This window comes from Gorilla gorilla, chromosome 13 (genome assembly GCF_029281585.2).
Source record: "Gorilla gorilla gorilla isolate KB3781 chromosome 13, NHGRI_mGorGor1-v2.1_pri, whole genome shotgun sequence".
Taxonomy (NCBI): domain Eukaryota; kingdom Metazoa; phylum Chordata; class Mammalia; order Primates; family Hominidae; genus Gorilla; species Gorilla gorilla.
The window spans coordinates 28,196,358-28,214,884 of NC_073237.2; the positions used below are offsets into that span (position 1 = coordinate 28,196,358).

An 18,527-nucleotide genomic window follows, 5' to 3' on the forward strand; every position below is an offset into this window, starting at 1 on the left:
CCTTCAATGATAGGTCACATCATTATTTAACTGAAAATAATCTCCTCATCATCTTAATCTCTGCTAGATCATTCCAATATTCCCTCAGCACACAAACATGCTGTAAAATGCCTTCTTAAATAAAGAACACAAAAGTGCTTCCTTTATTCTACAGTCCCTCTTAGTGTGTGGCTCTATCTATCTTTAGAAAGAGCAAAACTCTTAACTATGCTACCTGTCTCCATTGTCTCTCTTCCCATTCTCTCTTGAACTCGAAGATATTGATTCCTACTATTCCACCTAGAATGCTCTTGGGTGGCCCACCAAATGGCATTCAGGTTGTAAAATGCAACATTCAATTCAGTCTACATCTTACATGCTCTGAGCAGCATTAACATAGTTTGATCACTCACTCTTTCCCTAAAAACATTCTTAACAAGGCTTCTGAGGCACCATATTATCCTGATTTTCTTTCTCTATCAACTGCTCCTTCTTATCTTTCAGATCTCTGAATGTTGGAGTGCCCAGGACTCTGGCCACAGTCCTCTTTTCTTTTTTTTTTTTAAATCTATATTCACACCCTACATGATCTGATCTATTCCCATGACTTTCAATACTATTATATTCTGATAACTTGAATTTTTACCTTCAGACCCAGCCTCCGCTTTGTATTCAATAGTAATATATGCAACTACTTAATCAATATTTCCATTTGGATGTCAGCTAGATATCTCAAATTTAATATCTCTAAAACTGAATGCTTCTGCTCCTCTGCAGTGTCCCCCATCTCAGTAAATGACATCTCCTTTCACCCAGTTACTCAGGCCAAAATCCCTGGTGCCATCGTTGACCCTCTTTTCTCTTATACACCAGTTCTATTCCATCAGTGAATTCTGTCAGCTTGTCACTTCTTGCCGACTATCTTGCAAACACCTTAGTCCAAGCCTTCTGCAATTGCTTTCATGAATCTATGCACTGATTGTCCTGCTTTCACTTCTACTCCTATAGTCAGTTCTCAAAGAGCATTTAGGGTGGTTCTTTTAAAACATAAATATGATCATGTTACATCCTGGCTCAACCGTCTAGTGGTTTTACGTCGTACTTAGAATGAAATTCAAAGTCAACCCCAAGTTTAAACTTGGCCTACAAGCCCCTACGTTATCTAGCCCTAAGGAACTGCAAAATCATCTCTTACAGCTTTCTCCTTTCTTAATGACATTATCAGTCCAGTCACACTGGCCTGCTTGCTATTCCTGCCCCTCTTGGGGCCTTTGCAATTGCTATAGCCTCTGCTCTTCTTTCGCCCAAGGTACTGGCATTGCTCTCTCCCTCACTCCACTTAGGTCTCTGCTGAAATATCACCTCCTCAGACGGACCTTCCCTGACCACTCCTTAAACAGCAATCTCTTCATTCTTCACTTACTCTATTTTATATTTTTATCAGAGTCTGACATATTATATCGTACTATGTTTGTTTATTTTCTGTCTCCATTTACTAAAATATAAGATCTAGGAGGGCAAGGATTTTGTTTTGTTCATTGCCATGTCTCCAACACCCAGAGCAGCCTCTGGTAGAAAGTAAATATGTCGGATGTCATGATGGCTACATTTAATCAGCTCTTACTATGTGTCTTACATTGCTAAGTACTTATATGCATTGTTTTGTGAAAGTTGTCAGAATCAAAATGGAGTCATTTTTGTTTAAAAAAAAAAAACACATTCTAACAAATAGAGCCAGAGAAGGCTATGAAGAGAAAACTTTCTTGCATAAATGCCTGATGACAAAAACAATCACAAAAGATTCTGCAGAAACTGCAGCCTTGCACAAAGGCCATCCCAACCTTACATGAGAAATGCTTCTGTGAGGACATCTGCCTAATAACTGCCTGTTCAACCTCAGACTGGCGTCACTCTTGTTATTGATCTTTCCAGCTAAGGATAATTATCCCAAAACAATTATGTAATCCTCCTGATTTTTCATTTAAAAACTCTTGTCTTGGCTGGGTGCAGTGGCTCACACCTGTAATTCCAGTGCTTTGGGAGGTGAAGGTGGAGGATCGCCTGAGGCTAGGAGCTCGAGATCAGCCCGGGCAATATAGTGAGACCCTGACTCTACAAAAAAAAATTAAAATTAGCCAGGCATGGTGGCGCATGCCTGTAGTCCCAGCTATTCAGGAGGCTGAGATTGGAGGATCACTTGAGCCCAGGAGTTTGAGGCTGCAGTGAGTTATGATGGTACCACTGCATTCCAGCCTGGGCAGTAGAGTGAGACCCTGTCTGTCACAAAACCAAACAAAAACAAACAGCAAAATCCTTGTCTTTCATTACCTCCCAGAATATGCTCATAGTTGACTATGGCACGCATATGCCTATTGCAGTGTCCTATTCCTAAATAGATATTTTCTTTTAGAGAGCTTCTGTTATTTAGTTTGACAGTTCCATTTAATTTTGTTTACTTCACACATAAGAAACCCAGCATGCAATAACAGAGTCATCATTTTCCTACAGTCTCTCCACACAGGAGTTCCATGCCATAGGAACTCATACCATCCTATGAGTTCCTCCAGTGTGAAGACCAAACTCCTGACACTGGCCCACTCCAACTTCAAGATTCCCTGCCTTAAACATCAAAGCCCAGCCAAGATGGGCTTCTGTAGCTCCTCCCTCTATTGCTCATGTTAAAGGGATGGGGCATTAGCCCCAGTGTTTACATGATGGTGTTATGGGGAAATGCAGAGTCCTCGGTCCTTTGGAAGAAAGAATCAGCCAAGAGAAACTTTAGCCAAAAAGAAGAATTTATTGAAGGAAAATAGAGAGCAGAGAGTATATTTGGAGAGTCAGTACACTCTTAAAGATGAGGCAAAGGGGGCTGCTGACAGAGAATGAGCCAGCAGCAGCAGCCCCGAGAGTTCTGCATTAGGTTTTCACGGTATCAGAGTTTGAAGTTCCCACCTCTGTCTTAAGTCTCTACCTTTTTTCTCTGTCTAGTTTTTCCACTTCTGCCTTAAGTCCCTGCCTTTATCCCCACCTAGCTCCCATCCAGGCCCGTGGGAGCCTCCCTTACTGTTAGTTGGTCTGCGTGCGTGGGCCCGGTGTTGGATATGAATTTCACCTGCATCGCTCATTACTGCCACCTCAGAAATGTTGTAGAGTGGTCACATCTATACTTAATGCACCTGCGTATATCTTAGGACTTTTCCCCTTGCTCTCTTCCCCTCCTTATCAGCATGTAGCTAGCTACATTCTGACAGGTTAACTGCAGAGTGAGCGATTACTGGGCATCTTAAGGGAGCATTTCAGGGTGTTCCTTTCCGCATAGCTATTTCCCCTCCTCTCTGCTCATACCTAGTATGCATGTTTGGGGTGTTCTCTGGGGTGTGAGATTTTCTAGACCTCCCTTTCCTCAGGGGCTCACCCTCCTGCTCATGTCTGGCTATCTGCCTACTCTAACAATGGGAGCACACTGCTAAACTATACTAACTGAAGCTAGTAGTAGGGGAAGCTTGTGTGGGTGCTTGGATGTTGGCTTCTTTTGCTATCAGTAAATACAATGGCCATGTGTATTTGGTATCTTGGCCGGCCTTTTTAAGAACAAATCCTAGTATCCTTGAAAAGAAGACAATTCATAAAGCTGGTATTTCACCAGCATTACTGTAGCTCAGAGGGAGGTTTTCCCTTCCTGTGTAGGAGAGTACAGGGAGTTCTATTTTGAAAGGTCTCTGTACTTCTGCAGGCCCTCGTGCCCAATTTTGTTTGAGAGTCGTGGATTTTGCAAATGTTAAAAACAGTTACTGCTGGCTGGGTGCAGTGACTCACACCTATAATCCCAGCACCTTGGGAGGCTGAGATGGAAGGATCACTTGAGCTTAGGAGTTCAAGACCAGACTGGGCAACATAGCAAGACCTTGTCTCTACTAAAAATAAAAATAAAAAATTAGCCAGGCTCAGTGGTGCACACCTGTAGTCCCAGCTACTCAGGAGGCTGCGGCAGGAGGATTGCTTGAGCCTGGGAAACCAAGGCTGCAGTGAGCCATGATCACACCACTGCACTCCAGCCTGGGCAACAGAGGGAGACCCTGTCTCAAAAAAACAAAACAGTTGCTTCTGAGTGATGGGATTTGGGGTGATTTTCTTGTTACATTATTCAAGTCTATATTCTATTATTAATTTTTGTAATAAGTATGTATAATTTTACAGAAAACAATAAAGAAATTATCTAAACTAAGGGAGGAAATGGTAAACAGGTGGAATATTACCAAGGGGGAACATTGTTATTGGATTGCTTGGCACAGAAGTCATTTTTGAACCTTATGAGAGCCATCGCTTCTGGAAGAGTGGGTTGAGGAGTAAATGGAAGGAAAGGGTAAGGCACATGACTAAGGCAAATGCTTCTCAACCCCTATTGCATCCCTGAGAATCACACATTAAATCATATTTCTGGGCCCCATCTTGCAGATGTTCAATTCAGTTGGTCTGGGGTGGAGCAGATCACTGGCTTTTCTACAGCCTCAATCAATGTCTGAAGAAATAGCTGCCCTTACCTTCATAACATAAAGACTTACACTTTTCTTTCTCTTAGGATGGAATGAGATGGAAACCTTAGTCCTTTCAAGATAACCCTGAAAAAGTTAATTTTATGTTCTATAGGCTGAGGGTTTGGCTTCCTGCCCTCGTTTCCAGCTTCCACCAATATCTTCCCAGGCTGGCTTCTTACCTAGATACATCTCAAATTGGGATGCAGTTTCCCAATCTAGTTCTCACCCTTCTGACACTGAACAGGTTTATGAATCTTTTTTTTTTTAATTTTAAAAATTAAAAAATGTTTAAAGATGCCAACAAGGTCAACTAGGCCAGCTCCTCTCCATGTCCCTGATCTTGTTTGAAAAATTTATTAGTTTCTTTGTCCTGCTCAAACATGAGTTCCCTGATGGCTAAACTCCATAAGATAAGAATAACTATCATACCATTATTAGAAATCTTCATAAATACCGGGTATAAATGTCCCTGATTTTTGTGAAAATGCATTTGGGTCCCCTTTGCTTCCTTCCAGCCCCTTTCCTGACGTATCTCTTGATTTTGCTCTGGAGGTGAGCGCTGGCCACAAAGTCCTGCACTCTCTTTATTTCACACACTAGGCCCACAGGATTCTGGGTGCCTCCTTCAGTGAAGAGGCTTCAGCACTCTGGCCTTCTGTCGGAAATCCTGTAAGGGTAAGGAACAAGAGATGGTAAACCGTTTCAGGAAATAAAACACCAAATGGTGTGTCTGATCTCAGGTTCCCTCTGTTTTACCAAAAAACGAGTCAACGGGTTATCCCCTGATCCAAGAGACCTGAAGCATGAGTCTCAGCAGCTCTTAGGTACACTGAGAAACCTGCACAAACCAGTGGCTCCTCCCAGACACTGAGAAATTAAACCTCAGGCTTGCATCAAGCCCTCAACATTTTAGGAAAATGACCGACAAGTTTTCTCCTCTATTTATATGTGGAAATGTTCATTTCACTTGCAAAAGAGAAGACCAAAATGTCATTTTTATGATTATGATGTTATAACAGAAATGTAGGAGTGTGAAATTTATAATGTTATAGACCAATTTAGTATGAAATGCAAATATCACAGCAGAGTGGGCTGGCTACTCAAATCTCAGCTGAAATGCTCTGAAAGAGTCCCTATGGCTAGCTAGTTCAGCTAACTAAAGGGCCCCAGTGTCCTGGAGAAGAAAATAAAGAGGGGATATAGTTGGGGGAATGAAGGCAGTTTAAACTTTGTGAAGCTTCCTTAGCTCTTCTCAGGAGACTGTTCATGGATTTGAATATTTATAGTAGAGAATTCTTCCTCTGTAGTATGTGTACTTGATAATTAATTTAATAAATATAATTTTGGATAATACAGACCTCTCCTTATGGTGACGGTGATAGCTTGAAGACATTTAATAACCTGCAAATCTTACTGCTTCAATCCTCTGCTCAAAGTCCTCCAAAGGACCCCAGTGCCAATCATTCATCACCCATTGGTTTGATCATCTTATTCCTTGACTTTCTAGCAATTATGTATTGGATAACAGGCCCTGTGCTAGAGGTTGGAGATATGGCAGTAAAGAAAATGGGCATGGGAATCCCAGAATTCTTAGAGCTCGTATCTTGTGTGAGGACAGAAATTAAGCTAGTAATTTTAACATTGTAACACTATGCAGATCTGTATTTTTCCTTGATATCTCATACACAATTATGTTTCCAATATCTAATTATGTTCCCCTGCAGCCATTCCACCAATGTAGTCCCAGGAAATGGGAATGATGAATGTCTCTTTAGAAAGAAACATGATAAAAGGGAAACCCTCTCCAGAAAGGAAGACAAAGTAAAAGGAAGCACATTTTATTAAAGGCTAAAGTATAAAGGTGGAAGGATGCAATAAAAATCTTCAGGTAGGGAGGATGGTGACCTGACACCCTAAGAACTTGGTGGCAGACTATAAGCCTAGAAGCTCCATTCTTGGTACGGGGGTGTGTATTAGTTCCTGTACCTATTGAAACTAATTACCACAAACTTAGTGGCTTGGAAAAACACAAATTTATTCCCTTACAGCCTTGCATTCTTAGGTTATTCTTCAGTTACACAGAGACTTCAGAGGAGAACATCTATTCCAAGTTGTATAAAAATTAATACTTTGGTAGTCTAAAATGTGTTTTAAAAAATTGGTAGATGCTATGGTTTGAATGGTTCCCCTCCAAAATTCATGTGTTGCAACTTAATCCCTGTTATGGTGGTATTAAGAGTTTCGGACCCTTTGGGAAGTGATTAAGTCATGAAGGCTCTCCCTCATGAACGGATTAATGCCCTTACAGAAGAGCCTTCAGAGAGAGTTTGTCTCTTTTTATTCATCTGCCTTCCCCTATGTGAGGACACAGCATTTGTCCCTTCTGGAGCACACAGCAAGATGCCATCTTAGATACAGAAAGAACAGCAAACAACAAACACCGCCAAACAGACACCAAACCTGCCAGCACCTTGATTTTAGATCTCCCAGCCTTCAGAACTGTAAGAAATACATCTCTATTATTTATAAATTACCCAGTCTGTGGCATCTTGTTACAGGAACGCAAGCAGACTAAGATAGTAGAGGACACATTTAAGTTTGTGTGCTGCTGTGTATTCACATTTTTAAAAGCTAAAACACATTTCAAAATTAAATTAAAGCCAAACACCTGTGAAACAGCTGAAATGTTTTAGCTAAATTGTACAGAAGACCACATTAGAAAAAACTGGTTGACTCAATATAAACGATTCTTGGTGTAATTCAATTTCTAGTATTCTCATATGTCTACAAAATTGGTCTTAATCCTTTCACTATCTTCAAACTAAGAAAATGTATGTCTTACAAGGAGGATATTTGCACTTAATAATCACTGAAAAGTTGGACAGCATTCGTTTGGTCTCATCATGTTTGTCTTCTTTGCCTCCTGTTAAAGATCTGGAGCACAAAAGCAGGACAGTGGAAGTCGTCAGATAAGTTTATGTTAAGAAATAGCTGTGTATAATACTGTCCTGGTCACGGAAAATTAAAGGTCAGAAAACAGACACTTTCAGACTATGCATGTGAACTATGTGTTAACAGTGCTATCTCCCTGCACCTACCATACCATCTTATGGTCCTGTTTGAGGCTGAACATAATTCAAATTGGAATAGGATAAGGATTTCCTTCACTCCTTACAAGATAAAAAGGTCATAGTACATTTTAAAATATTTTCCCCAGATATATTATGCAAATTCTGAAATGGTAGAATAAGCAATCATTTCCTACTCCCTGAAGCATGAACTCCTAGTTGAGAACATCACTAACAAGTTGAATGCATACCTGCCCACGCATGTCTTATGCACTTTCACTTGTGCACATACAAAACCACATAACTCCTTGTACAAGAAAACTTAATTACTAGGCAAGACGCCTCCACCAGCTCTAGCAGCAAGCCTATTTATGGAAACTCTTCCTTAGAGAATATCTTATATCAAAATGATATTGCCAGCCAGCCATGCAGGGAGATTACCTACAGAAGCTACTCTGGCACTGACTCGAGCACAGAGGAAATAGCTGTCAAACCCACTAGCTGCTGGCTTCTTGGAGGCAGTGTTTAAAAACTATCTCAAAGTCTATGCTAAAAAATATACAGCAGAAATTTCAGCAAGTAGATGGAGAGTTTTACTGGTCTAAGAAAAGTTTTAATGATACCTAAAAATTACAAATGGGCTAGAACAGGAAAGGCAACATTATACATCAATTAAAAAGTTAAACTGGAGTTCAGGTTGTATTCCAGAAACTGCTATTCACTTTATTTGATATTCTTTATAAGGGAAGCTTGAGGTTATTAAGTCACTGCCCTCCCAATGCAGTATTACATTTTCTGTAATCTGTAGGAAATAATATCAGGAAACTGATCAAATTCCAAGTCCCTACATATTACCAGAACAACTTATTGATAAGAAAAAGATTATTTTATTTCTTACAGTGATAAGGGAGACATAATATGATAGTTTCTTGGAGGAGAATGAACAAGATTTGATTTATTCAGATTTTGAAGTCTAGTTTAAGGCAGGTCTGTCAGAGCAGGGGTGAGCGCAATACAGAGGGCTTAATTAGGATAGGGTAAGGGCTATGATAGAATATTAGGATTGGTGAAAAAAGAAAAGAGGAGGTCGTTTTGAAGCCAGGAGCACAAAGTCTTGGGATGTGAAGACAATTGAAATTAAAGTCATGTTAACGTAGATAGTAAGCTGTGTAGGAGTAAATGGTTTCAGTTCTCAATATTAAGAGTCCGGAGAAGAGAGGATGGATTTTAATAAGTTATCGGGCCCTTTCATGAAATCCATGTGGATAAGATGGAGCAGTGTAACTTGCTTCCTTTCACGCTTATGACTAAACCTGGTGGTCCTGATTGAAGCATCAGCCAAGTATATCACTGTCAGGATTTAAGTTCTAAGGACTGAACTGGGATGGGGCAGCAAGAAGCAGGAAGATCCAAAGTGAGTTTAAACAGAATTCTTAAGCAAAGCTGAGAGTCAAGCTGAAAAATGAGGATCAATTGGGAATTCTGGAGGCAGGAGCAATGCTACAAATAAGAAAAGAGATAGGTCAGAAACAGGTCAGAAACAAAACGCAACCTAGATGAACACAGTTTGCAGCTAAATCAGGAAGGGCTTAGATGGATGTTTTCTGGGATTGGATTTCAAGTAATTGAGGCTTTTCTGATGCCTGGTGCTTGGATAAGTCAGACTAGCTTAAAGGTATAGGTTTGGAGCAGGGATCCATCCCTCATCCTACCCCATCCCCAAACCCTACCACTGCTATGTAGGCCTCTCCCAATCAAACAGTAGGTTGGGTGTGGAGCTTTCTCAAGTTTGTTTTGCATAAGACTTGGCATGTTTGGGAAGCTCTTCCAAACATGGAAGAAGAGCTACTTCCCATGAATTCATAAATGCCTCTCTAAGTCAGACCCTTACCTCTGCCTCAGGGATTGGAGTAGTCTATATCGCTGTTGGAAGTCTAGTACTTCCACTTCATGCTCTTGCTCTCTACCTCTAGTGACAGGACGAGTCACTGGACTGGAAGGCAGATTGGATCTGTATTTTTAGCCATATGGCATTCAAATATCTCTGTGACCTTGAATCAGTCCAAGAAATAATCCTCAACTTTTCATAAGCGGGGTATGGGATTTGGTGGGGTGAGGGAGGCAAACTGCTAGAGAATAGAGGAGCTGTGGATGGAGTGAACTAATGAATTGTTGAGAGATGTGTGTCTACCAGAAAACAAACCGCAAGTGGTTATTATTATAGGAAACTGCTGAGAAATCCTCCCCTGTCCCTCCTCTACCCTACTTACCCCAAAATCACTGAGTCTTGCTCTCATTTTCAGGCCTCTGACCTGTGACCTTCCACTGATTTGCTAACTGCCTCTGTGATCTCCACTAATAATTAGCCACTGAGCACTTCAGTGAGTTTTGTAACCCAGCTCTCGTGCAAGTTGGAGGACTTCATCTACTCCCTCAGTTTCATCCTTCCTCCTTCTTCAGGAAAGAATCTCACATTCCAGAGCTAGCTCATGTACCGTGCTTCCTGTCCCATTATGAGGTGGAGATTTGGACATTTTGCCTAGAACCCATGATTTCAGGAGGTTCTTCTCTCCCATGTGGGGACAATGAATGTAATTTCAGCCCTTCTATTCTTACTGTGCCTGGGAAATGTCACATTAATAATAGAAATAATACAGAGTTTTGCAGATAACTGCTGTACTTACCAACCTATTGATTGCAAGAGTGGAATTCACTGGCACATGCATTGTTGCTGCTTTCTCCCCCTACAGAAAATGATGGGGTTGAACTAACACATTTCCCAACTACTTCCTACAATGCTTTTTTTTTTTTTCCCTAACAGCCTTACTGAGATATAATCCACATACCATAACTTCAGCCATTTAAAGTGTACAATTCAAGGGGTTTTGCTATATTATTCATTATTTTAAGTTGTGGTGATGATAGATAACATAAAATGTGCCATTTTAACCATTTTTAAGTGTATAATTCGGTAATGTTAGTTACATTCACAATGTTGTACAACCATCACATTATCTATTTCCAAGACTTTTTCACCAACCCAAACAAAAACTCTGTTTCCTTTAAGCAATAATTCCCCACTCTCCTTGCCTCCAAACCATTAGTTTATCTATTCTACTTTCTGTCTCTATGAATTTGCCTATTACAGGTACTTCATTCAAATGAAATCATATAATATTTGTCCTTTTTGTTTGACTTATTTCACTTAGTGTAATGTTTTCAAGGTTCAGAACTTCATTTTTTATGATTGGATATTTTATTATATCTATATACCACATGTCGTTTACTTATTCATCTGTTAACGGACCTTGGGGTGTTTCTATCTTCTGGTTATTGTTGAATTATGCTGTTATAAACATTTATGCACAAATATCTGTTTGAATTCCTGTTTTCGGTTAGTTTGGGTATTTACCTAGGAGTGGAATATAGTAATTCAATGTTTAACTTTCAGAAAAATTGCCAAACTGCTTTACACAGCAGCAGCAGCACTATTTTACGTTCCCACTGGCAATGCGCAAAGGTTCTAGTTTCTCCACATCCTCATTAATAATTGTTATTTTCTGTTGTTGTTTTATTATAGACATTCTAGTATATGTGATAGTGGTATCTCATTGTGAAAGGGGTACCTTATTGTGGTTTTGACTTGCATCTCCCTAATGACTAATGATGATGTCGAGCATCTTTTCATGTGCTTGCTGGCCATTTGTATATCTTCTTTGGAAAAATGTCTATTCAAATCCTTTGCCCATTTTAAAAGTTGGGGTTTATTTTGCCATTGTAGTTGAGTCGTAGGATTTATTTATATGTTCTGAATGCTGGGCTTTTGTCAAATGATTTTCACTCCCTTGATGCTGTCCTTTGATGCACAAAATGTTATCATTTTTATGACATCAAATTTACCTATTTTTCTTCGTTTATTGTGCTTTTGGTGTAATATTTAAGAAACTATTGCCAGCTAGGCGCAGTGGCTCACGCTTATAATCCCAACAGTTTGGGAGGCTGAAGCAGGCAGATTGCTTGAGCCCAGGAGTTCAAAACCAGCCTGGGCAACATGGTGAAACCCCTTCTCTACAAAATACAAAAATTAACCGGGTGTGGTGGTGTGCTCCTGTACTCGGGAGGCTGAGGCGGGAAGATCACTTGAGCCCAGGAGGGGGAGGCTGCAGTGAGCCATGATCACACCACTGCACTCCCGCCTGGGCAACAGAGTAAGACTCTGTCTCAAAAAAAAAAAAAAGAAAAGAAAAACAAGAAAAAAAAGAAAGAAGAGAAAAGAAAAGAAAACATTGCCAAATCTAAGGCTATGAAGATTTCTCCCCATATTTTCTTCTAAGAGTTTTATAGTTTTAGCTTTTAAATTTAGGTTTTTGATCCATTTTGAGTTACTTTTTGTACAGCGTGTAAGGTAAGGGTCCAACTTCATTCTTTTGCCTATGGAGATCCAGTTTTCCCAGAACTATTTGTCGAAAGACTGTCCTTGAGTGGTCTTGGGGCCCTCATCAAAAATCAACTGACCAGCTGGGCACAGTGGCTCACGCCTGTAATCTCAGCACTTTGGGAGGCTGAGACAGGTGGATCACCTGAGGTCAGGAGTTCGAGACCAGCCTGACCAACATGGTGAAACCCCATCTCTACTAAAAATACAAAAATTAGCAGGGCGTGTTGGCAGGTGCCTGTACTCCCAGCTACTCAGGAAGCTGAGGCAGGAGAATCGCTTGAGCTTAGGAGGTAAAAGTTGCAGTGAGCCAAGATCGCGCCATTGCACTCCAGCCTGGGCGACAAGAGTGAAACTCCATCTCAAAACAAAACAAAACAAAACAATTGACCATATATGTGAGAGTTTAGTTGTGGGCTCTCAATTCTCTCCCATTTGTCTATATGTCTACTATGCCAGTAAAACAATATTTTGATTTCTGTAGAATTGTAGTAAGTATTGAAATTGTGAAGTGTGATTCCTCCAACTTTGTTCTTCTTTTTCAAGATTGTTTTGGCCATTAGGGGGTCTCTTAAAATTTCATCTAAATTTTAGGATTAGCCTGTCAATTTCTCCAACAAATTCAACTGAAATTTTGATAAGGATTGTGTTGAATATGTAGATTAATATAGGGAGCATTGCCGTCTTCACAATATTAAGTCTTCTGATCCTCAACGTAGAAACACATAGGAAAGTTAAAGAAAACATAGATTTTCTTTGCAGGAAGCTTCTTAATTACTAATTTAATCATTTCAAAGAACCAAGTTTTGAGTTTGTTGATTTTTCTCTATTATTTTATTTTCTCTTTCATTTCTTGCTGCTCTAATCTTTATTATTTTCTTCCTTCTGCTTGCCTTGAATTTAGTTTGCTCTTCTTTTTCCAGTTTCACAGGGTGGAAAATTATGGATTTGAGATCTTTTTTCTCTTTTAATATAGATGTTTATCACTATAACTCCCTTTCAGCACTGCTTTTGCTGCTTTCCATACGTTTTGGTAGTTATCTTTACCTCAAAGTATTTTGTAATTTCCCTTATGATTTTACTTTAACTCACTGTTTATTTAGCAGTATGTTGTTTAATCTACATGTTTGTGAATTTTCCAAATTTCCTTCTGATATTGGTTTCTAATGTCATTCCATTGTAATCAGAGAATATATTTTGTGTGATTTTGATCATTTTAATTTTATTGAGTCTTTTTTTATGGCCTAGCAAATGGTCTTTCCTGGAGACTGTTCCATGTGCACTGGGAAAGAATGTGTATTCTGCTGCTGTTGGGTGGGGTATTCTATAGATGTCTCTTAGGTCTAGTTGATTTATAATGTTGTTTATGTCTTCTGTATCCTTGTTAATTTTATCTCTAGCTTTTCTATCCATTATTCAAAGTAGGTGATGTCTTTAACAGTTATTGTTGAAATGTCTATTTCTCCCTTCAGTTCTGTTAGTTTTTCTTCATGTATTTTGGGACTCTGTATAAATATGCATACATTTATATGTGTTACATCTTCCTGAGGGATTGACCCTTTTGTCATTATAAAAATGACCATTATACCTAATGGCATTTTTGTCTTAAAGTCTATTTTGTCTGAGACCAGTATAACCCACTCTAGCTCTCCTATGGTTGCTAGTTGCATGGTACACCTTATGCTATCCTTTTATTTCAACCTATTTGTACCTTTGTCTATAATACATCTCCCTTAGACATCATGAGGCAGGATCTCATTTTTGTAACCCAATCTGACAATTTATGCCTTTTGATTGAATTATTTAATCTATTTACTTTTATGTTATTATTGATATGGTTAGATTTATGTCTGCCATTACGCTTTTTGTTTTGTACGTGTCTCATATCTTTCTTATTCTTCTGTTCCTCCTTACTGTGGCTGATGAGAGACATTTCACACTCACCTTATCCACTAAGAAGAACCAAAATAGTGAGTAGATAATCACACTTTGAATAGATCATCCAAGACAGAACACTGGAATCCAGTAGAAAAGTGACAGGTAATACCTAAAGCAAGGAAGAAAAACAAAGCATGGCAGCCCGCTTGGCCAGAATTAGCTAGAAACCAATGTGGGGAAAGGGTAAGTGAGAGACCCTCAGCAATCCACATTACCACCACAGACTTCTGCAATGCTAGCCACTGGAGAGTCCCATGACCCTTGTGGGCCCTGAAACTAAAGTAGGAAGCTGACAGGAGATTGTGAAATGACACTGCTCCAGGGAGGGAGCTAACATTGGGTCCCTGAGACCTAAACAGCTACAGAAAATTGCCTCACCCTCAAAAGACAGTACACTGTCCTGGAGCTCAGCAGCGCTGGGGCTGAGGAACAAGAGAAGCATGGGCTTCTGTCCCCAGGAATCAGGCACCAGCTACCATGGGCTACCACATCCCAGGCTGAGGGCTGAGATACTTCCATTGGGACTGAGGCATGAGCAAAGCACTACTTTGCTACTGCAGCAAGGGCTGAGGCACAAGTACCACCAGAATTGAAATGTGAGAGGCATGCACATTTTCCACCCACTGGCCTAGGCTGCCACCACTGAGGGCAGCACCACCCTCCCTAGTAGTAGTGCGTCAGTACGGCCATTGCCCAACTTCACTGCCCTCGCCCTAGCCGCAATCTGGGGGCTAAGGGATCTCCCAGCCCAATCCACCACCATTGGCATCTGAACATTCCTCCTAGGCTACCTGTGGGCCTAGAGACTGGCCTGCCCAGACCATCACATTCACTATCAATGCCAGCACACACCAATCAGGGCCCAGAGAGTCATCGCGCCACTGCCATCACCCTCACCATGCTGGCTTCCCAGGGTCCTGAGAACCTCCCCACCCACCCAGCCTACTGCTGCCACTACTGACATCTGAGTAAGACACATAGAGGCCCAAGAATCAGCCCACCTGGACCCCCTAAAACCAGTACAAGCATATACTACCCTGGGGCCCAAGAACAGACACACTCAGCTACTGCTGCCACCAATGGGGCCCAAAGACTGCCTTACCTGGCATCCCCATCCCCAGAAAATCTTCACTGCCTCCTCTAATAACTGCATCCTAAGCCACTGAGGAAATTACAGACACCACTGATGCTGTTTACAGCCAAATAAATCATGCAAAGACTATGCTACTGCATGCACCCAGAATCAAGCCATAGTGTGTCATCAAACCAACACCTTAGATACATCTTCAGGAAAAAGTCCTCCCCTATGAAAGTAAATTCAAATAATTGGAAGAGGGACCAATTGTGTTGTCCCAATTGTGCAGACATCGATGTAAGGACACAGAAAACATGAAAAAACAAGGAAATATTACACCTCCAAAGGAATTCAATAATTCACCAGCAACAGGTCATGATTAAAAAGAAATTCACAAGATCTCAGAAAAATAATTCAAATTATTGATTTAGATGAAGCTCAGTGAGATACAAGAGAATTCTGAAAACCAATACAGAGAAATCAGAAAACAATTCAGGATATGAATGAGAAATTTGCTAAAGAGATAGATAAATATAAACGAGAACCAACAAAAATTCTGGAACTCAATAATTTATTTAATGAAATGCAAAATACATTCAAACACCTTAACAATAGACTAGGCCAAACAAAGAAAGAATCTCTAAATTTGAAGATAACTATTTTGAAATAATCCAGTCAGATAAATAAAAGGATATAATAGAATGAGCAAAGCCTTCATGACATATGGGACACCATAAAGCAGCGAAATTTATAAATTATTGGGGTTCCAGAGCAAGGTTCTAGGTGGAAACAGTGGCATGTAATCTTGGATTACTTCTCCAGTTGTGGAATTTCCATCCTAAAAGTAAGTTTTAAGAGTACAGTTAAAATATACAATTCTATGATTTTTAGTATGTTCAGAATTTTGCAACCATCACCAAAATTATTTTAGAATATTTTCATCCCTCTAAGAGAAACTCCAGTGATTCCCGTTGGCAATCACTCCTCAAATTTCCTTCAACCAGCCTCTGGCAGCCACTAATCTATTTTCTATCTCCACAGATTTGCCTATTCTGGACATTTTATATAAGTGGAATCATACAGTATGTGGTCTTCTCTGACTGGCTCTTTTTACTTTGCATCTTTTCAAGGTTCATCCACGTGGCAACATATATAACTACTTCATTCCTTTTTATTGCCAAATAATATTTCCATATATGGATATACAACAAAGAATGGATATTCAGTGCTGGGCATTTAGGTTGGTTTCATTTGGAGGCTATTATAAATAATGCTGTCGTGAGTATTTGTGTACAAATTTTTGTGTGGACATATGTTTTCATTTCTCTTGGACAAATATCTAGGAATGGAATTGCTGAGTCCTGTGGTACCTATGTTTAACCCTTTGGGAAACAAGGATTAATTTTTTTTAAATAGATTTTAGTTTTAGAACGTTTTTAGATTTACTGAAAAAATGAGAAGATAGTACAGTTTCCATGTACCTCACACCCAATTGCATATATATTTTTATTGTAGTAAAATATACAAAACATAAAATTTGCCATTTTAATCATTGTTGAGTGTACAGTTCACTGGCATTAAGTGCATTCCCACTGCTGTACAACCATCACCACCATCCATATCCAGAAATTTTCATTATCCCAACTGGAACTCTGTACACATTAAACAATCACTCTCCATTACTCCCTTTTTCCAGTCCCTGCTAACAAGTATTCTTTCTGTCTCTATGAATTTGACTATTCTAGGTACCTTACATAAGTGGAATCATATAATATCTGTCCTTTTGTATCCTTATATCACTTAGTATAAAATCTTCAAGGTTCATCCATGTTGTAGCATGTATTAGAATTTCATCCCTCTTTAAGGCTGAATAATATTCTATTATATATATTGTTTATCTCTTCATCTGCTGAAGAATATTTGGATTGTTTCCACCTTTTGGTTATTGTAAACAATACTGCTACAAATGGGTGTACGAATATTTCTTCAAGTTCCCATTTTCAATTATTCTTGATATATTCCCAAAAGTAGAATTGCTGGATCATATGGTAATCCTTTAATTTTTTGAGGAACTGCCATACTGTTTCCCCCAACAACTGTAACATTTTACATTTCCAGATGCAGTGCACCAGGGTTCCAATTTCTGCACATCCTCACCAACAATTATTATTATTATTAATATTAGCCATCCTAGTGGGTGTGAAGTACAAATCACTGTTGTTTGGATTTGCATAATTTCCCTATTAATTCCTGATATCAAACATCTTTCAGTGTGGTTTGGCTTTTTTTTTGTGTATGTGTGAGATGGAGTCTCACTCTTGTTGCCTAGGCTGGAGTGCAGTGGCACGATCTCCGCTCACAGCAACCTCTGCTTCCCAGGTTCAAGCGATTCTCCTGTCTCAGTCTCCAGAATAGTTGGAATTACTGGTGCCCGCCACCGCTCCCAGTAATTTTTTTGTATTTTTAGTGGAGACAGGGTTTCACCATGTTGGCCAGGCTGGTCTCCAACTCCTGACCTCAGGTGATCCACCCACCTCGGCCTTCCAAAGTACTGGGATTGCAGGCGTAAACCACCACACCCGGCCGGTTTGGCTTATTTCTATATCTTCTTTAAAGAAATGCCTTCTCAAGTCTTTTTCCCATGTTCACATTGGATTGTTTGTTTTTTGTTGTTGTTGTTGCTGTGTTGTAGGAGTTCTTCATATATTCTGGATAGCAATCCCTCATCAGATATATGATTTGCAAGTATTTTATCCCATTCTGTGGGTTGACTTTTCACTCTGTTGATAGTGTCTTTCGATGCACAAAAGTTTGATTTTGATGAAGTTTAAGTTACATCTTTATCTTTTGGTATCATCTGTGCTTTTGGTGTCATAGCCAAGAAATCATTGCCAAATCCAATGCCATAAAATTTTTCCCTGATGTTTTCTGCCAAGAGTCTTATTTAGCTCTACATTTAGGTCTCTGACTCATTTTGAGTTAATTTCTGTGTATAGTATAAGGTAAAGGTCCAGCTGCATTTTTGCATGTAGTCACCTGTTGATGACATCTTACATTAGTATAGTACATTTGCTACCATCAATATACTAATATTGATACATCATTATTCATTAAGTCCACATTTTACTCAGATTTCCTTAGTTTTTACCCAATGCTATTTTCCATCCCTGGATCCCATCCAGGACCCCACATTACATTTAGTTGTCATAAATCCTCAGGTTCCTCTTGCCTGTGACAGTTTATCAGATGTTCCTTGTTTTTTATGACCTTGACAGTTTTGAGAAATATTGGTCAAATATTTTGTAGGAGGCTCCTCTACTGGAATTTGTTTGATGTTTTTCTCATAATTAGACTGGGGTTATGGGTTCTGGGGAGAAAGACTACAAATCTAAAATGCCATTTTCATCACATCATATCAAGGGTACACACTCTTCTCTCCCGTTTACTTATTTATTCTCCCCGTTTATTTGTTTATTCAATCATTTATTTATATCAGT

At 39.6% G+C, this 18,527-nt stretch overlaps 1 long non-coding RNA gene across 2 annotated transcripts in view; it reads right to left on the reverse strand.

Moving 5' to 3' along the window:
• Window positions 1-2,756: 2,756 nt before the first annotated feature.
• Window positions 2,757-18,527, reverse strand: part of LOC134756855 (uncharacterized) — an 88,224-nt gene continuing 72,453 nt past the window's right edge. Inside the window, exon 3 of one of the 2 annotated variants that reach the window (XR_010130168.1) lies at window positions 2,757-5,181. This is a non-coding gene — a long non-coding RNA (uncharacterized lncRNA). Of the gene's footprint in view, window positions 5,182-15,586; window positions 18,067-18,527 lie in introns of those variants that run through there. The other variant, XR_010130169.1, reaches the window with a different exon arrangement.